At 47.8% G+C, this 21,471-nt stretch overlaps 1 protein-coding gene across 1 annotated transcript in view; it reads left to right on the forward strand.

Annotated features, from left to right (window-relative positions):
* UBA7 (ubiquitin like modifier activating enzyme 7) overlaps window positions 1–21,471 on the forward strand; it is a 426,723-nt gene that overhangs the window by 259,519 nt on the left and 145,733 nt on the right. The gene's annotated exons all lie outside the window — the stretch shown is intronic.

Genomic DNA, 21,471 nt, shown 5'->3' on the forward strand with positions numbered 1-21,471 from the left:
AGGTATTGGTGACTCTGCATATAATCTTATCTTTCTGGTCAGATTCAAAGGGTTTTAATAAGTCAGATCTATTGAACCTAAATTGCTTTTAAATATTTACCTAAAACCACTTTGTGATGCGAATAAATCAGTTGGGCTGGAATTTATAATGTATGCAGATGTTCAGGTTACATGCCTGTTGAGCAGAAATCATAAAAAAAAAAAAAATAGAAAAAAGTTGACTGCTGGGTTAAAGACAAAGTGTGGTAGAGTCTTAATAAACTGAGTCTCAACTAATCTAAAACAGAGATTTAACTGTTAAAGTTCCTAAAGTGATTGATGATGATGCCATGGTTATGCCTAGAGACATGTTGCTTTTGATTCCAATTTGTCATTCTGATCCCAAATTATTAATGTGGTAAAGATTTCCTTTCCTGGCGTGTAGCCAGATGGACTCAGAACGAATGGGATAGTATCCGCGTGCTAGCAGTTGGAGACGGATCTGACGTCAGCACGGGGGTATATATATCCCCACAGGAAGCGTAGCAACTCAGTAATTTCCGTCTCCAAAGCAGTTTGGAGTGCCTGCACGCTAGTTGAGCGTGCTTTCCAAGACTACTTTAATTTTTTCTCTTTTCTTATATTTCTAGATTCTACTTTCCGTAACACTTTCGAGCCCTGCGCTCCTGCGGTGATACCCAAAGGTCACTCCCCCAGTTGAGCTGCCCTGGGCGATTCCCGTGGTCCCCCCGGAGGTTAAGTCCTCGGTCCGGCCGAACCGCGGCAGGGACACAGCCCCCGGACAAGGTTCGGGTGAGGCTTACGAGGCGCCTCGGTCCCGGCGTGGACGGGGCTGCGGGTGCATATCCTCAAACGCGGTGGTGAAGGTGGTTGCCCACTCTCCCCGCAGCCGGAGACCGCCTGGGTTCCAGCCGAGAAGCGCCGAGGTTCAGGTGAGGCGTACATCTCTTGTTTCGAGTCTCCGAAGGAACAGAGGATCGGCGGCGTGGTACGCCAAGGAGGGTGCCATTTTCTGGGCCTCGTTCAGGTAGGGCGCCGGTAATGGGCGCAGGTTTATTCCTCCTTGTGCGTATATTGCCTTATTGCTGAGAGCATATCGAATGCTATTGAGCGTATACTGCTAACCGCATATTGCTGAAAGCCTATTGAAAGCTATTGAGCATGTATTGCTACCGCATATTGCTGAAAGCCTATTGAATGCTATTGAGCGTATATTGCTAACCGCATATTGCTGAAAGCCTATGGAAAGCTATTGAGCGTGTATTGCTACCGCATATTACTGAAAGACTATTTGACTGTCATTGAGCGTATATTTCTGACCGCATATTGCTGAACTCCTACTGAATGCTATTGAGAGTATATTGCTGGCCGCATATTGCTGAAAGCCTATTGAATGCTATTGAGCGTGTATTGCTACCGCATATTACTGAAAGACTATTTGACTGTCATTGAGTGTATATTGCTGACCGCATATTGCTGAACTCTAACTGAATGCTATTGAGAGTATATTGCTGGCCGCATATTGCTGAAAGCCTATTGAATGCTATTGGGCGTGTATTGCTACCGCATATTACTGAAAGCCTATTGAATGCTATTGCGCGTATATTGCTAATTGCATATTGTTGAAAGCCTATTGAGAGCCATAGGGCGTGTATCGCTACCGGCATATTGCTGTGTGCATATTGCATACATTTGGGCTGTTTTCTTCGCCGCCTATTGCTAAGAACATATTGCGTATATTGCTGCTGCATGTTATTATTAATGTGCGCCTGTTGTATTAAGCGCCCATTGCTGCTGCATATTGTTATTATTGTGCACCTGTTGTATTAAGCGCCCATTGCTGCCGCATATTATTATCATTGTGCGCCTGTTGTATTAAGCGCCCATTGCTACCGCATATTATTATTATTGCGCGCCTGTTGTAATAAGCATTCAGCGCGTATTTTTCAATGGACCAGAACGCAGCAGCGTCTTCAGCGACGGCACCGCCTGCTTCAGGCATTAAAGCCCTTGGCCTCTGCTCGGCATGCCAGCTTAGGGCCACGCGCAGTGAAGAGCCAGACTCCCTATTTGTCCAATGTGAGGAGACCGTGGGACCCTTAGGCCAGGACTGGTCTCAGCCACGATTTGTTGACAGTTCCCCAGCGGCTACCCCGGATTTAGGGGGCAGTCTCGACCAATCTGGAATCCCGGGGGATCTTGTACCCCGGCGATTAGAGGCTGCTTCAATTTCCTGGGTGGATCTCTTCAAGGGGATTCATGCCTTCGAACAGATGCAAACGGCTTCCCGTCCAGGCCCTGTGGTTCCTGCTGTGCCTGTGGTTCCTGCGGTGGCTGCGGCTGCTGCAGTGGCGGCTCCTGCGGATCCCATTCCTGGACCCTCACGCCCTTATCGCGAGTGGGACCCCCCGCCGCTGGACAGTCCGGATCAGTCAGACCAGGAGGTCTCACCGGACGAGTCCGAACTCCCGGACGAGGGGGACCTTCCCCCAGGGATTGAGCCATATAGAACCATGAGGCGGTTCTTCCCTAAAGAGGATCTCTCCGACCTGGTGTCTCAGTGTCTGGCAGAATTGGACATTACAGGTCCCAGCGCTTCGGTGCCCTCCGCGCAGAACCCCCTGTTGGAAGGTCTTCGTCCTACAGCCCGCCATTTTCCATTCTTACAAGTGGCACAACTGATAGATTTAGAATGGGCGGCACCAGCGGCTTCCTTCAAAGGGGGCCGGGCTCTGACGAGCATGTATCCATTGGCACTGGCTATCCAGGACCTGCTGGCGTGCCCTCAGGTGGACGCCTTGATTAGCGCTGTGATCAAGCGCACTACCATTCCAGTTGAAGGGGGGACGGCCCTCAGAGAGCCTCATGACCGGTGACTGGACGCTATTCTGAAACAGACCTTTGAGGTGGCGGCTTTATCTTTGCGGATCGCAACTTGCTGCACAGTGGTGACACGTGCCTGTTTGTCACAGGTTAGAAACAACGCTCCAGCGGCAGACATGGAGTCAGCTCTTTCGTTCCTCATGGATGCTGCATCTGACCTGGTCCGGACAACAGCCAAGGGGATTTCTTCCTCCGTAGCTGCCAGGAGGCAGCTCTGGATCCGGAAATGGTCAGCTGATGCGCCTTCCAAGACACGCCTCACCAGATTGCCCTTTAAGGGCTCTTTCCTATTTGGCAGCGACCTTGATAAACTGGCCAGTACATGGGGTGCCTCTCCAGTGCCTAGACTGCCGGAAGATCGGTTCAAAAGGGGCCAGCGTGCCTTTCCAAGGCCCTCCAGGGGCAGGAGTTAACAGCGCTTTGTTCCTTACAGGGGTCGCTGCCAGGCACCACTCCTCAGGCCAGGAATCAGTCCTTTCGGACCAAGCAGTGCAAGAGGGGAGCAGGCCCGGGCTCGGGTCCCGGCCGCGCCTCACAATGAGAATCCTCCGATTCATCTGGGGGACGGAGCCATAGGGGGCAGGTTAACCCTCTTCTACCCCAGATGGGTCGAGATCACGTCGGACCAGTGGGTCCTCGCCATTATCCGGGAGGGATATTATCTGGACTTTCATCATCTCCCTCCGGACAAGTTTGTGGAATCTTCATGTCCCATACACAAGAAGGCAGCATTGGAAGCTACCCTGGCGAGGCTCCTGTCCTTGAAAGCCATCATCCCAGTACCTGCCTGGGAAGTGAATTCTGGACACTATTCCATTTATTTCATGGTACCCAAGAAAGGGGGCACCTTTCGGCCTGTGCTGGACCTCAAGTCAGTCAATCGATACTTACGGGTACCAAGGTTTCGCATGGAGACTCTGCGCTCCGTCAAGGCTGCAGTACAGCCAGGAGAATTCCTCACGGCATTAGACCTGTTAGAGGCATACCTGCATATCCCGATCCATCCGGATCATCAGCGCTACCTACGCTTCAAGGTTCTAGGGCGCCACTTCCAGTTTCGGGCTCTGCCCTTAGGGTTGGCCACGTCACCACGGACATTCACCAAGGTGGTCGTAGTGGTAGCAGCGGCACTCAGGCGGGAAGGAATTCTGGTCCATCCCTACCTAGACGACTGGCTGATCAGGACGAAATCTCGAGAGGAGAGCCTTCGGACAACTGACAGAGTAATCGCCCTTCTGGAAAGCTTGGGCTGGGTAATCAACCTCAGCAAGAGCTGCCTACAGCCTTCCCAGTCACTGGAATACTTGGGAGTACAGTTCGACACACGGGCAGACACAGTCAGTCTCACTTCCAAGAGAAAGTTGAAACTTCAGCAGCGTATCCAGTATTTGATGGGAGCCAGTCGGCCCATAGCCTGGGATTATCTGCAGGTTCTCGGTCTCATGGCATCCACCCTGGAAGTGGTACCTTGGGCGAAGGCCCATATGAGACCTCTACAACACTCCCTGCTCTCTCGCTGGAGCCCCCGCCTACGGAACTATTCAACGCACCTTCATCTGCCAACCAGAGTGCGGACCCAGTTGCGGTGGTGGTTGCAGTCTAACCACATGAGCAGGGGGTCGAAGATGTCTTCACCCACGTGGACCTTGCTCACCTTAGATGCCAGCCTGAGCGGCTGGGGAGCACACTGCGAGGAACTCACCGCATAAGGGCGGTGGAACAGAGAAGAGTCAGCGTGGAACATCAACCGGCTAGAGGCCCGGGCAGTCCGATTGGCAAGCCTTCGATTTGCTCACAGACTGCAGAACAGAGCAGTCAGAGTGATGTCCGACAACACCACCACGGTGGCATACATCAACCGTCAAGGCGGAACCAGAAGTCGTCAAGTATCTCTGGAGATCGCCTCACTGATGGCTTGGGCAGAGGCGAATCTGCAAGACATCTCCGCCGTCCACATTGCCGGGAAGGACAACACCACGGCAGACTTCCTCAGCAGAGAACGTCTAAATCCGGGAGAGTGGCAGCTGTCACCCACGGCCTTCCAGATGATTGTGGATCACTGGGGGATTCCGGACATGGATTTACTGGCGGACAAGTCCAATGCTCAAGTACCCAGATACTTCAGCCGCAAGCGTGACCCGTTCTCACATGTCTGAACCAGGGCATCGATTCCATGGCCTCCAGGGACTCTGTTATACGCCTTTCCTCCGTGGCCTCTGCTGGGCACCATCATTCACAAGATTCAGAAACACTGGGGCCTAGTTCTTCTAGTTGCACCAGATTGGCCAAGAAGACCCTGGTACGCGGACATGAGAAGACTACTGGCAGGGGAACCCCTTCCCCTGCCTCCTCTCCGGGACCTTCTACGTCAAGGTCCCATCCTCCACGAGGATCCAGCTCAATTCTCTCTTATGGTCTGGCCATTGAGAGGGCTAGACTGAAGAAGAGTGGTTACTCGGAGCCCGTGATAAATACACTCCTCCGAGCTCGCAAGGTTTCTACATCCCTCACCTATGTAAGGATCTGGAGAGTATTTGAAGCATGGTGTGACACTCATGGCACCAATCCACATGTGACCACAATCCCTATTGTGTTGGATTTCCTGCAGGATGGACTCCAGAAGGATCTCTCCCTCAGCTCCATCAAAGTTCAGGTGGCTGCGCTGTCTTGCTATGGTCCCAGGAGGGATGGCAAGACCATTGCCAAGCACCCAGATGTTTCTCGCTTCCTGCAGGGAGTCAAGCATATTCGTCCGCCACTGAAGTGGCCTGTGCCTTTGTGGAACCTCAACCTTGTTTTGGATTTCCTCGCGGGATCCACCTTCAGACCCCTTCGGGGCCTGTCTCTCCGGTCTCTCACTTTGAAGATGGTGTTCTTGCTGGCTGTCTGTTCAGCACGCCGCATCTCAGAGCTGCAAGCACTGTCCTGCCGTGATCCCTTTCTGCGAATCACTCCAGAGGTTATCCATCTTCGCACGGTTCCCTCCTTTTTACCTAAAGTGGTTTCACAGTTTCACCTTAATCAGACTATATCCTTGCCTACCACGGCAGGTTTGAAGAAATCTGAAGAAGGGCGTTTATTGCGCCATCTCGACATTGGCAGATTACTGCCCAGATATCTGGAAGTGACACAACAACTACGAAAGACGGACCATCTGTTCATCCTGCACAGCGGGGAAGAAGCAAGGTGAAGCGGCCTCGCGGCCCACCATCGCCCGCTGGATTAAAGAAGTTATCAGAGCAGCTTACGTAGAAGCCGGGAAGTCTCCACCTCTACAAGTCAAGGCGCATTCTACCAGAGCACAAGCAGCATCCTGGGCTGAATCCAGGATGCTGTCGCCTGCAGAAATCTGTAAAGCGGCGACATGGTCCTCCTTCCATACCTTCTCCAGATTTTACCATCTGGATGTCCAGGCCAGGGAGGACTCAGCATTTGTGAGGGCGGTACTACATGGTCCTTAGGCAGCCTCCCGCCCAGGCTGGGAGTAAAGCTTTTGTACATCCCATTCGTTCTGAGTCCATCTGGCTACACGCCAGGAAATGTTGAGATTACTTACCTGATAATCTCCTTTTCCTTAGTGTAGACAGATGGACTCAGCATCCCACCCAGCTGCCTGTGTACATGGGTTTCACCGATTCAAGGTAAGCCATGTCTTCTGTTCCATAAGAACGTACACTCTACCAGTGTCAACGCCTTCCGGTTGGGAATGCTGGCGGTCTCCAGCTACTATCAATCGGTCAGGGGAATCCTGTTTTTACTTTTCACTGAGCGTCAGTACACATTTCCATAACAGCTTTTGCAAGGAAGATTACTGAGTTGCTACGCTTCCTGTGGGGATATATATACCCCCGTGCTGACGTCCGATCCGTCTCCAACTGCTAGCACGCGGATACTATCCCATTCGTTCTGAGTCCATTTGTCTAAGGAAAAGGAGAGATTATCAGGTAAGTAATCTCAACATTTTTCTATTCGCAGAGTATATGAAATTTACATCCTTTGCTTGAATGCTGATTATTTGCTGTCCATTGTTCCAGCTTTAATTTTAATGAGATTATTGTAATATTTTATATGTCAGGCTCCCTTCTGTTCAGTTGTCCTGTCTCCAGCTGGTCCAGAATACCACAGTTCATTTACTGCTGGGCCTCAAATGTTATGCTCATATAATTCCTGCGTTGAAATCACATCATTGGCTTCCTCTTTCATTTTATATGTGGTTTAATGTGTAATTGTTAATTTTTTTAACACTTTATTAAGTTTTATAACATAACATAAAATGATATAAATCAGGAAAATCATTATCATCCACAAATTATCACCTATATAATACTAAAGAAATATTCATGAACAAGCCCACATTATATGGGGGACACGTTTATAAAGGCATATAAAATTAAAACAAAAAAAAAAATCCAACCTGGAGTTACCCATACCCCATCTTCAAATTAAATTTAAATCTTATCAATTAAGAAAGTTTCTACATGTGTTGGATCCAAAAAAATAAACGTATTACCCTGGAAGCAAATAAAACACTTACAGGGGAACTTTAGGTAAAATGATGCTCCTAAGGCTAACACATGGGGTTTCAATTGTAAAAATTGCTTCCTTCTTAACTGAGTTTCCTTAGAATCATCTAGAAAAATCTGGATCTTATGACCACAAAACAGACTGTCCTTATATTTAAAGTAGTGACGAAAGAAAATGTCTTTATCCGAATCTAATACAAATGTTACTACAAAAGTAGCTCTTGTATTTATATCATCTGATTCAAGGAAATATGATACATTAGGGCTAGATATAGGTGCTAAAACATCAAAAAACCCTTCTTTCTTAGTTACACCCTCTTCTTAACAGGCAGATAGTAAGCATTAGATAATAAAAAATTCTTATCAACAGGAAATTGAAGAACCTCATTTGCATATTTCTTAAATAACTTGACCCCTGAAAGTAGATGAGTTATAGGAAAATTCAATAGGCATACATTTTTTAACTGTAATCTGTTCTCTATAATCTCCCATTTCTGATGAATAATTAAGTTAATCTTAATGCCTGCAACAGAGGTAGATTGCAGGTTGGCAATAGCTCCAGCCTGCAGTTTAATATTAGTTTCTATTCTGGAAGATCTCTTTTCCAGTCTATAAAGACAAAGTTGATTCACAGTATTTGATAAGGAGTTGTCAATTCTGGATATGAATCTCCAAATGTTTCTAAGAGATATCTCTGCCAGCTCATCATGAATACTTAATAGGGACCCTTCCTTAGGCAAATTTAATTGAACAGGATCTGGAATAGGATGGTCTATACCGACCATAGACACTGTATTCTCAATTCCTATTATAGCCAGATCTCTGGCTCTCATAGTTTGTACAATACCGGGGTTAGCCATCACCCTCAAATCCCTCTGAGCATCCTGAGGATCCAAACCACTCTGAGAACTGAGGGAAGTGTTCAAAGAAATGCTGGGGTCAGCCAGCAATATACCTGATGAACCATGGGATTTAGGTGGAAGAGATCGCGTTTCACGAGATAGAGAAATCCCTACTAATTCTGTACTTAATTCCTGCATTGCTGAATTAGCTGTATGGACATGCAAGTCCATTGCTCATGGATAGAGGTGGAAGTAGATACAAATGCCAAGGTCTTTCCTTTTTTCCCCCATAATGTTAGCCCAAAAAAATGGCATAAGGGGCACACCCCTTTGGTGCACCGCTGCATGCGGCAATTTAAAGGTCCCGGGTCCTATAGATTGGACCCGGGTATCCTTCAAACTGCTTGGGGCTGAGATCCCCTTGAAGCCTCTGGGTCCCAGGAAGAGGTAAGGAAATTGGCGTCCCCACTTGCTCCGCTAAACACCGCAATTTAAAGGTCCCAGGTCCTACAGATTGGGCATAGATGTCCTCCAAACTGCCCACAGCTCATATCCCCTTGAAACCTCCAAGTCCCAGAAAGGGGTAAGGAAGTTGACATCCCCTGTAATTGTTAATTTTTAAGATATTGCATGATATGGTTCTAGACTCTCTCATCTCTCTTTTTAAACCTTGTAATTGTAAATGAGACAATTACATTTGGCCAATATACTCCTATTAGAAGTTCTCAGTAAATTAAAATTAGTAAATAAGATTAAAAAAAACCCAAAAACTTTCTTTTGTGGTCCTGCTATGTGGAACTTGAATCTCATGGAGCTGAGCTTTGTGACTCAATTCAGGAAGTTATGTAAAACGTTATTGTTCACTCAGGTTTTCGCTTGATTTTATTTATGTTCTTTAATTTTAATTTGTTTTCTTTATTTTTTTTAATGAGATTGTTCATGTAAAATTATTGTGTTTATTTGATTATATATTTAGGGACCTCCATTTTTTGTTTTTATTTATTTATTTTTCCCAGGAATTTATCAGGGTTTATTATGTCTAAAACAAAAACTGAAGAAAATTAGTGGAAAAATGTGACTTATTATTTTTGGGGGGTACATATCTGAGTTTATTTTGGTGCACAGAAGCCAGTACAATAGAGCAATATTAAGCAGATTTTTCCACTCAGTAGCATCCCTCTCTCTATTTCTATCCCCTAGCATGTCCCTTTCTCTCCCCATACCCCTAAGAATCTCCCTCTTCTCTGCACTCCCCCCCATTGTAACAGCATTCCTCCTTTCTAGTGATGGCTGCAGACTTCTCTGTCCTTCCTCAGTATGCTTACTGAGGCTGTCGTGCTCCGCAGTACTGTAGGTCTGCTTTTGTGCGGGGCCAGGGAGCCTGCCGGGAAGTGAAGTGCTCACTTCAAATGCTGCGTTGGCGGCACCAAGCAGCAGGTACTTTGGCTGCTTTGAAGGAGGGGGGGAAGCAAGCACTCGCTCTCCAGTGCCACATCAGCAACACTGGAGAGCGAGCGTGTTCACTGGTGGGGGTGGGACTTGAAATGCTGCAGGGGCTTTGACCCACACTGGCTTGCAGCAGTTGCTAGAGTCCTTGAGACACTGAATCCCCAACTCCAGAGCTGCTCTTTAATCAGTCTAAAATTAGGGTGAAAATCGGTTTAAATTGATTATCACTTTTTGAAAAATCCAGGAATTTATGGATGAAAATCAGTTTAAAATGGAAATGGAGGATCTTATGTATATTACACCTTTCAGGTACCGAAGGTATTTCCCTGTCCCCAGAGGGCTTACAATCTAAGGGGCCCTATTTACTATAGGTTTTCTCCCATTCTGTGACTGAGGAAAAATGCTTAGCAAATGACCCCCTAAGCTTGTACCTGAGGCAATGGAGGGTGAAAGTGAGTTGCCCATGGCACCGAGGTTTGACCTCTGGCTTCCCTGGGTCACACAGCCCGCTGCTCTACCACTAGACTACTCCTCCAAGTCAAATTATTGTATTATTTTGAATTTTTTATATTGCTTTGAGTCTTTGGAATGTGGTAGTTTATAAGTGTAATAAATAAATATAAATAAATAGGGAGTGGAGAGATATATTAAAGAGAACAGACTCTGGAATTCCTGAACCTAATTGCTTGGGTTTAGAAAAATTATTATCAACTACTACTCTCTGTAATCTATCAGTTAAAAAGGATTTTAACCAACTTGCCGCCAATCCTTGACGTCCCAATAATTGATATCTTTCTCATAATCTACCCAAAGCAGCTAATGGAATAAGAATTACCAGAAAACTGGATCCTCCCCAATTTAGGAGCAGCCAAACATCATCCATTGTTGAAATCTGTCTCATCTCTGTACTATTTCCCAATCGAAATCCTGACTAAACCAATCTAAACACGGTGTTATGCAGTGTATGTGTGTGGAATGTGGTGGTGTGCAATGTAGATGTGTGTTCAGTACATAGGGTTGTGCCCTGTTGTGCATTTCAGCATTTTGAAGTGTGTGTGTGTGCCATAGTAGTTGTGCAATTTGCATTAAACATGCAGTGTAGGTGTGTATATGTTTGTCACACAGTGTTGTGCAGTGTGTTGCAGTGTTCTGTAGTATGTGTGTGTGTTCATTCGGTGTTGTGCAATATATTATACAGTTTTGTGCGGTGTGTATTCGGCATGCAGTGTTGTGCAGTCTGTGAGTGTTTGACATGAAGTGCTGTGCAACGTGTGTGCCGCAGTGTGCAATTTATGGTGTGTATGTGTTCAGTATGTGATGTGCAGTGTGTGTGTTTGGCATGTGGTATTGTGCAGTGTGTGTCTGTGTTGCAGTGTGTGTTTAGTATGCAGTATGTGTATTTGGCACATGTGTGGTATACTAAGTGTGTCACTGTGTTTTGTACAAGTGTATGTTTAACATGTGGCGTGCAGTGTATTTAGCATGCAGAGTTGTGCAGTATGTGTGTCATAGTGTATGTTGTGCTATATGTGTGATTGGCATGTGGTATTGTGCTGTGTGTGCATGGTGCAGTGTTGTACAGTGTGAGTTTAGCATGTGGTATTATGCAGTCTGCATGTGTTTGGCATGTGCTGTGATGTCTGTGTACGTTTGTGTTGTTCATGTTCAGTGTGTTCGGCATATGGTATTGTGTTGTGCATTGTACCTGTGTGTTCAATATGCCGTGATGTGCAGGGTGTGTGCCTCAGTGTGCATTCTATTCTGCACATGGTGTTGTGAAATCTGTGTGCAGTGCAGTATTGTACAGTGTGAGTTTGGTATTTAGAGTTCTGCAAAGTTTGTGTTTCTACAGTATCCTTTTTTTTTTTTTTTTTTTGCGTATTTAGAGCTTTGATTTTGTTGTGTCTGTGAGGAGGACAAAGTTAGAAGCTTAAAATCAAGAGGACAGACCTAAATTGGAGAAGACATAGGAAGAACATGATGCAGCAGAATGATGAGGTGCATCTCTCCCCATGTTGTATCAGGGCAAGGCCAGTTGATACTTTTCTGCTGGAAAAACGGAGCCTTTGCTCATTGTGTGTATGGAGTGTGTAATGACTAAGAAAGCACTGGCTGCAAGGTGCTCTCCCTATCCTTGGAGGGGGGGGGGGGGGGGGGAGCGACTGCTGCTCTCACTAATCCTGGGCCTGGTTTTGTATTACTCAGGAGTCCTGACTGCATGTCTGAGCTGGAGAAATGTGTCTCGGCACACTTTTATCACCTGGAGCGAGAGGTGGGAAATCGGAGACACCCATCAGCAGCTGCTCTAGTGAATATTCAGTGACCCCGTGTGCCCTGGAGCAATGGCTAGGCTCTCTGTCCCTGTGTGTGCCAGGCTGGGAGATGAATTGGAGAGGGGGTAGAGTGATGGGAGGAACTTTCAGGCTGGCTCAGGTAGCAGGAACTTTATTCAGAGCTCAGCCACAAAAATCACAGATTTCCTTTTCAGCAACGTAGATCAGCATATGAGTTTCAAACAGAGATTTCAGCAGCAGCGAGTTAATGACTAATAACCGCGACAAAGGAACACATTAACAATCCTTGGAACAGGAGGCAGCGGCAGAGTGTCCTTAAGTTTCTCTTCAAGTAGCAACAGCCATGAATTCAACCTGCAACATGTTTGGTTCCATTCATTTCTGCTGTTCACTTGGTATCAACTTCAAGCAGGGAGTCCCAGCTCAGTCTGAGGGCTGGGAACGTGATTTCCAGCTTGCTTTCCACCCTCCAGAAAAGCAATCCAGGTGCCTATTTAGGGAGATTGATTTCCTGTACGGGGCTCATTTCCGCTGTACCCTATCCTCTAACGAGGTAAATGATGGCAGAGAAAGACGAGCATGGCCCATCCAATCTGCCCAGCAAGATTTTTCAGGGTTGTAACTGCTGCTCTGTGCAGGTACACCCTCACCTTCTGTTTAGGTTTGTAACTGCCTCTCCAAGCAAGCTACCCCTGCGCTTCATTACTATCCCAGGAATCCTTTGTGTTTATCCCATGCTGCCTCGAATTTCGGGGCTGTATTTTATCTCCACCACCTCCACGGGGAAGGCATTCCAAAATTCACCACCCTTTCCATGAAAAAATATTTTCTGACGTTAGTCCTGACTCTCTACTCCCTTAGACCTTCATATCATGCCCCCTAGTTCCTGAACCTACTTCCCATTGAAAAACGTTTGCCATAGTAAATGACATAGCCCAGAAGATCAAACCATTCTATCCTTCAGAACTCTCCGGGGCTTGACTCAGCCAGACCTTTAACCAATTTCTCCAGATCCTCTGCGAGATTTATTCCTCTGTACTAGCATCTTACCTTTCAGAATTTCTCGTTGTTCTTTACCTGCTGCTTTCTTCTGAGAGTCATCGTTATATGGTCTCTTGCTTCAGCATCCCCTCCTATGTGTCAGTGAAGTACAACTGTGACCGACGAGACAATGCCATGCCCTCTGAGCTGTTTCCATTGCAGTTCTTTAGGGCATCACTAGGGGTCACACTAGAAGCAGTTCCCAGCTCCCATCTCGTCTTTTAAATATATGGGATCCCCTCATACCTTGCGCTGCTTTTACTGAGTTGATCTGGCAGCTGGGCACAGACGAGGATTTGGTGTGTTCGGTTAGAGGTAGATTTTAAAAAGCCTTATGCACGCAAAAATGGCCACATATGCGCGTAAGTGGGCCGCACGGGAACTACACAAAGGGATGTGTGTGCACCCAGAAAAAGTAGATGGAGTATGTTACAGCTCCTCAGTATGTGAGAGAGAACGAGAGAGAGACTCTTTTTATCAGACTCAGTCTGATACTCTCTCTATGGACCATTGTAAGGGGGCACTTTGATTCGGGGTGAGTTTTCAGGAGGTGGGTTGGGGTTTAGGGGGGGTGGTGGTGGTTGCGTTGCAGACACATTCAGAGGTATGCATTTTAAAACTAACATAATTAAAGAATTTGACCTTATAAGTGATGACAAGGAGTTGATTTATATCAGACTGAGCCTTATAAAGAGGCTCTCTTTTTCTCTCTCTCCCCCAACTGCGAGTAAGATATGTGTGCAGAGCTGCAGACACGTGTGTGAAGAGTATTTTATAATCTACGCGTATAGTTTATAAAAATAGCGCGTATCTTTGCACGTGGCGAGATACGCGCATTTATGGGTGCACGCGTGGCCCTTTTAAAATCTACCCGTTAACGTTGTACAAGAAGGCTCTAAGGATGAGAGAGAGATCAGAAGTTGTTCAAAACATTTTATATTGCAAGTAATTTGCTGATGAAAATTCTAGGCCATTTATAAAGTATGTTACTCTAAAGCCTAAGGGCACTGAACAAGGTTAGAGGCAGAGTGAGCAAGCAAAACCCAAGTCCGCGCATAATGGTTCCAACCCCCTGTCAGCAAGTGGCATGATTAGAAGGAGAGCGGTAATGAGACCCAAGGGGTGCAGTGCTTTTCCATCTTAGAGGCTGAATATTCTTGAAGGTGCCAGACACATCTTGGATTGAAAACCACACCTGTGAGCTTGAACCAAAGTTAGCTTGAGAGAGCTGATAACTGACTTTAAGAGAAGATACCTGAGCCATGTATTTTCCACAGGCCTGTCAGATTTCCCCTCAGCCCTCTCTTTTCCAAACTGAAGAGTCCTTTATCTTTCCTCATAGGGGAATTGTTTAATCCCCTTTATTTTGGTTGCCCATCTCTAAACCTTTTCTGATTGTGCTATATTTTTTTTTCTTTTTTTGAGATGTGGTGACCCGAAAGTCATACTATATTCAAGATGAAGTCACACCATGGAGTGATGTTGCATCAGTTGGTCGCAGACAGCTGCGACCACTCTGCCTCACCTCTCTTTTACCCTTTTCCTCCTCCCTTGGAAGGATGGCTACCTCCGCTGCTGTTTGCCGAAACCCTCGGCGTCTCCAAGCCAGCATGGGCATCCCCGTCCGCCATGCTTCTTCCTGAGGCCTCCTAGGGCACGTGCGTGCACGCCGCCTACGTTTTTGAATATGTCAAGGCGGGAACCTCCGGGGCAGCCCCACCGCATGACGTCAGTACCTCCGGGTATTTAAACCTCCGCTCTGCTACAATTCAACGAGTTAGCAAGGCCTTCAGTTTTGCTACTCTGACCGCTTCTAAGCTGATGCTTGGAATCTTCACTACCCTCCGGGGTATCTCGCTCCTACAGAAGCTCTGGGTACCCGCTCCTCGGGGGCCTCTCGCTTCTACTCGCCCTCCGGGGTTAATCTGCCTAACCTTAAGGACACTCGCCCCTCGGGGGTCCTGTCTATTTTCTTATAGGAACCCTCGGCGCTCCTAGGTACTCGCTCCTCGAGGGCCTATCCTGCTCAGGGTATCCTGCACCTCGGACCACGGGTCCCTCTCTTCATTCAACTACTGAAGGAAGATATCAGCACTGTGACTCTGTGAGTATCATACGCTCCAGCTCTCCTCATTCCACCCTTCAGGTTCATGGCCTATCCCGCATTGCGGAACACTACCGGGCCTTTGCTGCATCTGGGTGAGACCATCAACTACAGAGACTGTCTGGGCTGTACTGTGATATCGCTGAACTACAGCACTGTCCATTCCTTGGGCAAGATTCAGACTCATCAACAGCAGTATAATAAAGCTTTCTTTCCTCAGTGTCTGCTTACTAAGAGTCTAGCCAAACATTGTGGTTCCCCATGGGGCCCCTCCCTGTGGGAGGAGTCATCGCCACTTCGACCAAGAGTTCACAACATGCCACAAACCAACAAGTGATACAGACACATTATGATATTCTGTTTTAGTCTCCATTTCTTTCTTAATCCCTAGCATTCTGTTTGGTTTCTTGGCTATTGCTGCACACTGAGCAGAAGATTTCAACGTATTTTCAATGATGACACCTAGATCCTTTCCTGAGTTGCGACTCCTAATGGGGAAGCTTGCATTTGTAGCCATAATTTGGGTTCTTCTTCCCTAAGTGTACCCCGCACAGGTCAACCATAGTCAGTCGGGGCGGCCAATGCCCCTTCAGCGCAGTATAGGCCTAAAAGAAAAGGAACCTAGAAAATATGGGCCGGTACATGGCCTAACTCACCCTGTGGAGGCTTCCGTTGATGGGCATGTTACATCAGAGCACTTCTCGGTACAGAATACGTGCGTTGATACTGCATGGGATCCATTAGGATCCTGTTGGACCAGGGTGCCCTCATGGTAAGGGCAGATGTTGAGTCTATGTCTCGGTTGTTGCCGGCGCACTGTTGCGATCGGCAGTGGCCGATCTCCTAGACCAGCCGCACTTACCGGCAGCGACAGCCGTGGCAGGGAACCGGCAAACCGGTCCCTGCATTGTGACTGCTTCAAGGCTCCTCATGCTGCCGCCGGCAGCGGCAGATGCAGGACTCCTTGGCGCTCCCCTCGCTGCCATCATCATTGGCAGAAACAGCAGGAGGCCTCACTTGGGCATGTGAGGGTCTCTCGTGACAGTCTGGCCTCTGCTGTGCGAGTCGTTCTTAATGGCAGGATTCTCTGTGCTGCTTAATCCAGTCTATGGTGGGTCGGGTTCACAACCACTGCCATTCTCGGAAGGGCAGGCCAATTGGAGAAGATTTAGCCTTGTGGACCGGACACCTCAGGGACTTTGGTGTTTGGTGTGACTCTCCAGAACAGACAGCAGCGGTGGCCTTAATCTATGCTCTGAAGGGGGGACATTGCTTGAGGTGTTGGCTTCAGTGGAGTTTGCTCCACCATGTTTTGACTGAACCACTGGTTGGTGGGCGGGCCCTTGCGCAGGAAGCTGGCACCACAAGTGGAGCTGATTGGCTGGCCACCACGGGAGGCAATAGAAGGGATCAGAAAAGGTGCCAGAAAGGAAGAGAGAGGCCTAGGGGAGCCACCTTTCGGCACTTGGGCTGCAGTCTCAAATGTCAGCTTGCCACAGGCTGCCTTGCAACAGATGGGCCGATGGAGGTCCTGGGCATTTGTGTCAGGCAGTCAGGATGATGGCTCCCTGGCACTTGCAACTGGCTGGGTGCGTCCCATGACAAGTTCCTTTCGCTTGCAGCTGTCTCCATCATCGTTCAGCATGGATCGTGGGCCACTCTTCCATCATCTGTGTGCATAGAAGGGCCGCAGGGGAAATTTGGGCCCAATCTGGGGGTTGGCCGGACGAGGCTTGACCATCAATTGGCAGGGAGAGAGGGATATGCGTTGGCACCAACTCTGGCCCATTCTGCAGTCTGAGAGAGCCTGTCTTACACCGCTGGACCTTGTTATCATACACCTTGGTGGCAAAGACATGGGGTGCAGTGCCGGCCTCATGCTGCTCATCAGGCGGCCTCCCCAGGACCCATCTGGTAAAGGCGGTCACAATGCCCGTATGGGGGCTCGCGGGGAGTGAAACACTCAATCCCGCTTGGGTGGAGAGAATCGGAGAAATCCCGCTTGGGTGGAGTGAATCCTGTATGGGGGCTCCTGGTGAGCGAGCCCCTCAATCCTGCTTGGATGGAGAGAATCAGAGATAATGTTAGGCCTGGGGATTGGGCCTTGACGGATTGATGGCCGGACAGGTCTCTGAGAGGTTCTGGAGGGCCTGCTGCGGGACGGCCTTCCCAGAACCTTTCTGGTGAAGTCTGTCACGACACCTGTAGGGGGGCTTTTGGAGAGCAAGACCATCAACCCCGATGAGGTGGGGAAATCAGGGAAATTCCGTTTGGGCGGAGAGTGGGTCCCTGTACATCTATGGCTCCGTGGACCTGGAAAGCGCATGAGATGCTTTAAGGATCATTTGCTCCATCCACATGGGATGTACCCATTCACAACCGCAACAGGATGAAGGCATTCCTGATTGATAATGGCTGGTGCTTTTTGGCACCTGGCTGCTCTGGCATGCTTCTCAAAGCTGGAATGGGTCACACTCACAGCAGTATCTCACCATCAAGGGGGTGCCAGGGAGTGCCTACCTCGGCATGACACATGGAGACCTCTGACCCATGACCTCCTGTTGCTGCTTAGCACATCTTGCCTGTGGTAGCAGCAGATGAGTTTGAGACTACGCATTTCAGGGTTGCCTTCACACTTGCATTCTTTGGAGGCTTGCTGCGAGAGGATGTCAGCGTCTCAAATGGCATGTCGTGCCTAGATTTGAGACAGTCCTGGACTGATCGAGGGGCACGTGGTATGGTCATCAATAGACATTGTCGAGCAGCTTTGGGGCCACCCCCTTGGCATTTGGGTTATAAGCACTAATGTCAGGTCCGGGGATTGGGCCTTGACAGATCAACTGGGAGGGGATCTGGTGGGGCCTACTGCATGGCGGATTGCCCAGGACCCTTTTGGTGAAGATCACAATGCCTGTAGGGGGGCTCATGGGAAGCGAGACCCTCAATCCCACTTGGGGGAAGAGAATCAGAGAAATCCCTCTGGGCGGAAGGAATCTGAAAAATCAACACCTATCAGCCTTGCCCCATGGATACAAATATTAAAGGTATGAAAATGTCCAGCCGCGGCCATGACCCATTGCATGACCTCATGCCCAAAGAGGGGTGGCCATGATGCTGTAGTTGACCTTATGTCCAGAAGGGAGTGGTGTGTTCATTTTTCCATCAAACCTTAACGAAGGTGGATAAGAACATAAGAAATTGCCATGCTGGGTCAGACCAAGGGTCCATCAAGCCCAGCACCCTGTTTCCAACAGAGGCCAAACCAGGCCACAAGAACCTGGCAATTATCCAAACACTAAGAAGATCCCATGCTACTGATGCAATTAGTAACAGTGGCTATTCCCTAAGTAAACTTGATTAATAGCTGTTAATGGACTTCTCCTCTAAGAACTTATCCAAACCTTTTTTGAACCCAGCTACACTAACTGCACTAACCACATCCTCTGGCAACAAATTCTAGAGCTTTAATGTGCGTTGAGTGAAAAAGAATTTTCTCCGATTAGTCTTAAATGTGCTACTTGCTAACTTCATGGAATGCCCCCTAGTCCTTCTATTGTTCGAAAATGTAAATAACTGAGTCACATCTACTCTTTCAAGACCTCTCATGATCTTAAATCTATCATATCCCCACTCAGCCGTCTCTTCTCCAAGCTGAACAGCCCTAACCTCTTCAGCCTTTCCTCATAGGGTAGCTGTTCCATCCCCTTTATCATTTTCGTTGCCCTTCTCTGTACCTTCTCCATCACAACTATATCTTTTTTTTGAGATGCGGCAACCAGAATTGTACACAGTATTCAAGGTGTGGTCTCACCATGGAGCGATATAGAGGCATTATGACATTTTCCATTTTATTAACCATTCCCTTCCTAATAATTCCTAACATTGTTTGCTTTTTTGACTGCTGTTCGAAACACTGTCATCCCGCATCTTCCAGAAAACCTTGACGAAGGCCGGGCTTCAGAGTGGATGGTTCGGCACTCTCTCATCCCGCATAAGAACCTCCTCTGGTGCTGTCTGTTTCCCACACCCACCTCTCTGTGTTTGGCCACTAATGATGAATGTCAGTCCAGGGGACTGGACCTTGATGGATCGATAGCTAGTCATGTTGGAGAAGGATTCTGGTGGGGGCTTTCGTTGGAGCGTCCTGCCCGGAACCACTCCGGTGATAGCAGTCAGGACGTCTGTCCGAGGGCTCGCAGGGAGTGAGAACCCCCTCAGTTCTGCATGGTTTCTTTAGTTATACACTCTGTTGGCCATAATATGGGAAGCGGTGTTGGCCTCCCGCTGAGGAACGTGATCAGGGATGACTTGAGCCACATTCTCTTTTCATGGTCGTCCTCAAATCTGCTGGTCCGAAATTACAGCCTGGCTGAAAATGTTGGGCACTGGATGGGAAGGGAAGATACGGCACCAAATCCAATTGGCAGATAGGCAAGGCCACTCAACGCTTAGGTGGTTATCATCTGAGGCATGTGCGGGTTGATGCGCATTGTGCAGAATTGTATGCTCTAGGCGATTGCATTTGTCAAATATGGGAAATGACTTGTTTCTGCAGGTCTGGCAGAGGGTATATGCTAGTTTAATGCAAAAGCTGCAGCCATTTGGTATAGGGGGAGCCTGTCCCGTGTGGGCAGAATGGTACTTCTTAGCGCACACAGGACAGGATCCCTGTGGCAGCGACTGAATCCTGGAAAGACTACTGTAAAACAAAGCGGAGGAAGTGTTGGTAAGGAAGAGAGTGGCTTTGGGGCCACCACTTGGCGCCTGGCCATGGATGACGAAGGTCAGGCCCAGAATGGGGCCTTGATGAATCAATGGCCAGGCACGTTTGTGAGGGGCTCCAGCGGGGCCTGCTACGTGGCGGCCGGCCTGGACCTCTCCGGTGACGGTGCTCCGCCACCAGTCGGGGGTTCACGGTGAACAAGACTACCCCCCCTCCCGTTTCCGCTTGGGAAGAATGAAACGGAGATGTTGACACCTGCCTTGTGGTTGAGATTAGGCAGTAGTTGTAGGACTTGGCACCTAAATTAGATCCCCCCCCCCCACCCCCCGTTAGGGTACTCTAATAAACATCTGCGGCCATTTGCATCCCAGTTATGTCTCATGTTTTCTTTGTGTGTGCATGTAACATTGGGTGTCTGGCCCAGATGGGCGGGGTGGGATAGAACTAGGGGTTTCTGGGCTACCCGGTTATTAGTTGTACCTATAGTGAGACTGATTTTTGTCTCACTGCAAGATGTATCTATGACTGTTGGAAAAATCTTGAATTTTTCTTTCGTTTTCTTTCTTAGAAGTCCATAATAATGTCTGAGACTTGGCTGTAACTTTCACATCATTCTCAGATATATTAGAAAATGTCTGAGAACAGCAGATGTGACATTTAAAACCAAAATTGTTGTTCAGTGCCCTTGCTTTTCTTGTTTTTTTGTTTTTGTTTTTTTTAATAGACAAAATGAAAATTAAGTTTATAGAAACTTTTCCTATTTAGTCATTCTCACTTGGGATGTGCATTCGTTTCATATGTTTCATACATTTCATATTACATGCTTGTATAGGAAACATATGAAACGAATGCACATCCCTAATTCTCACTATTATGTATCTAAATAAATACAGGTGCTGCAGTGCTGATTGTTATCAGATACCCATGCAGACATTGCACTGGTACATGTAAAGTAGAAATACAGCGCAGTGTAGACAGCACTGGTGGGACAGGAAACAGCCTCCATCACAACCGTTTCTAGCTGTAGTGTTCCCCCAAACACCTCCATCCTCCCGCACCACTGTACCGTTGAAGTTCACTTTACATTTGATTCAGAGTGGCTGACAATTATTTCCCACAGATACACTGGGAGGGTGGTGGAAATACTAAATCAGCTGCTGTGATTACTCTGTCAGCATTTTCTGTCCCATTTTTCCCCTCTCCGCTTCCATGAACTTCACTTCATTTCTCAGATCTAGTGCAGTTGAGAGGGCCATGGGGCAGCAACTGCAAGGCACGGCAGTAGTGTGAGTGTACACACTAGGGGAGGGCCAGAGTGTGCCATGCTTGGGCTGCTAACACCACCCAACAAAATTTAAGTCTTGGAATCGTGTGTCTAGTCTGTGGATCTAATTTAGCTTTACCAAGAATAAATCCCTTATGGGGCTTACCTTCATTGTCTATTATCTTGTAGCAGTAATGAAGAGCTTTCATCGCAGGCAGGAGGAGGGAAGGCAAAGAGGGAAAAGAGGGTTTGACCTCCCGAGCCTCTTCCTTTTATTGTACATTCATACAAAGGCAGATGATGTGTCATTACATGATTGGCTACTTTCCCATAGCAACAGAAGAGTCA

Source organism: Rhinatrema bivittatum, chromosome 4, assembly GCF_901001135.1.
Source record: "Rhinatrema bivittatum chromosome 4, aRhiBiv1.1, whole genome shotgun sequence".
In the NCBI taxonomy this organism is placed as follows: domain Eukaryota; kingdom Metazoa; phylum Chordata; class Amphibia; order Gymnophiona; family Rhinatrematidae; genus Rhinatrema; species Rhinatrema bivittatum.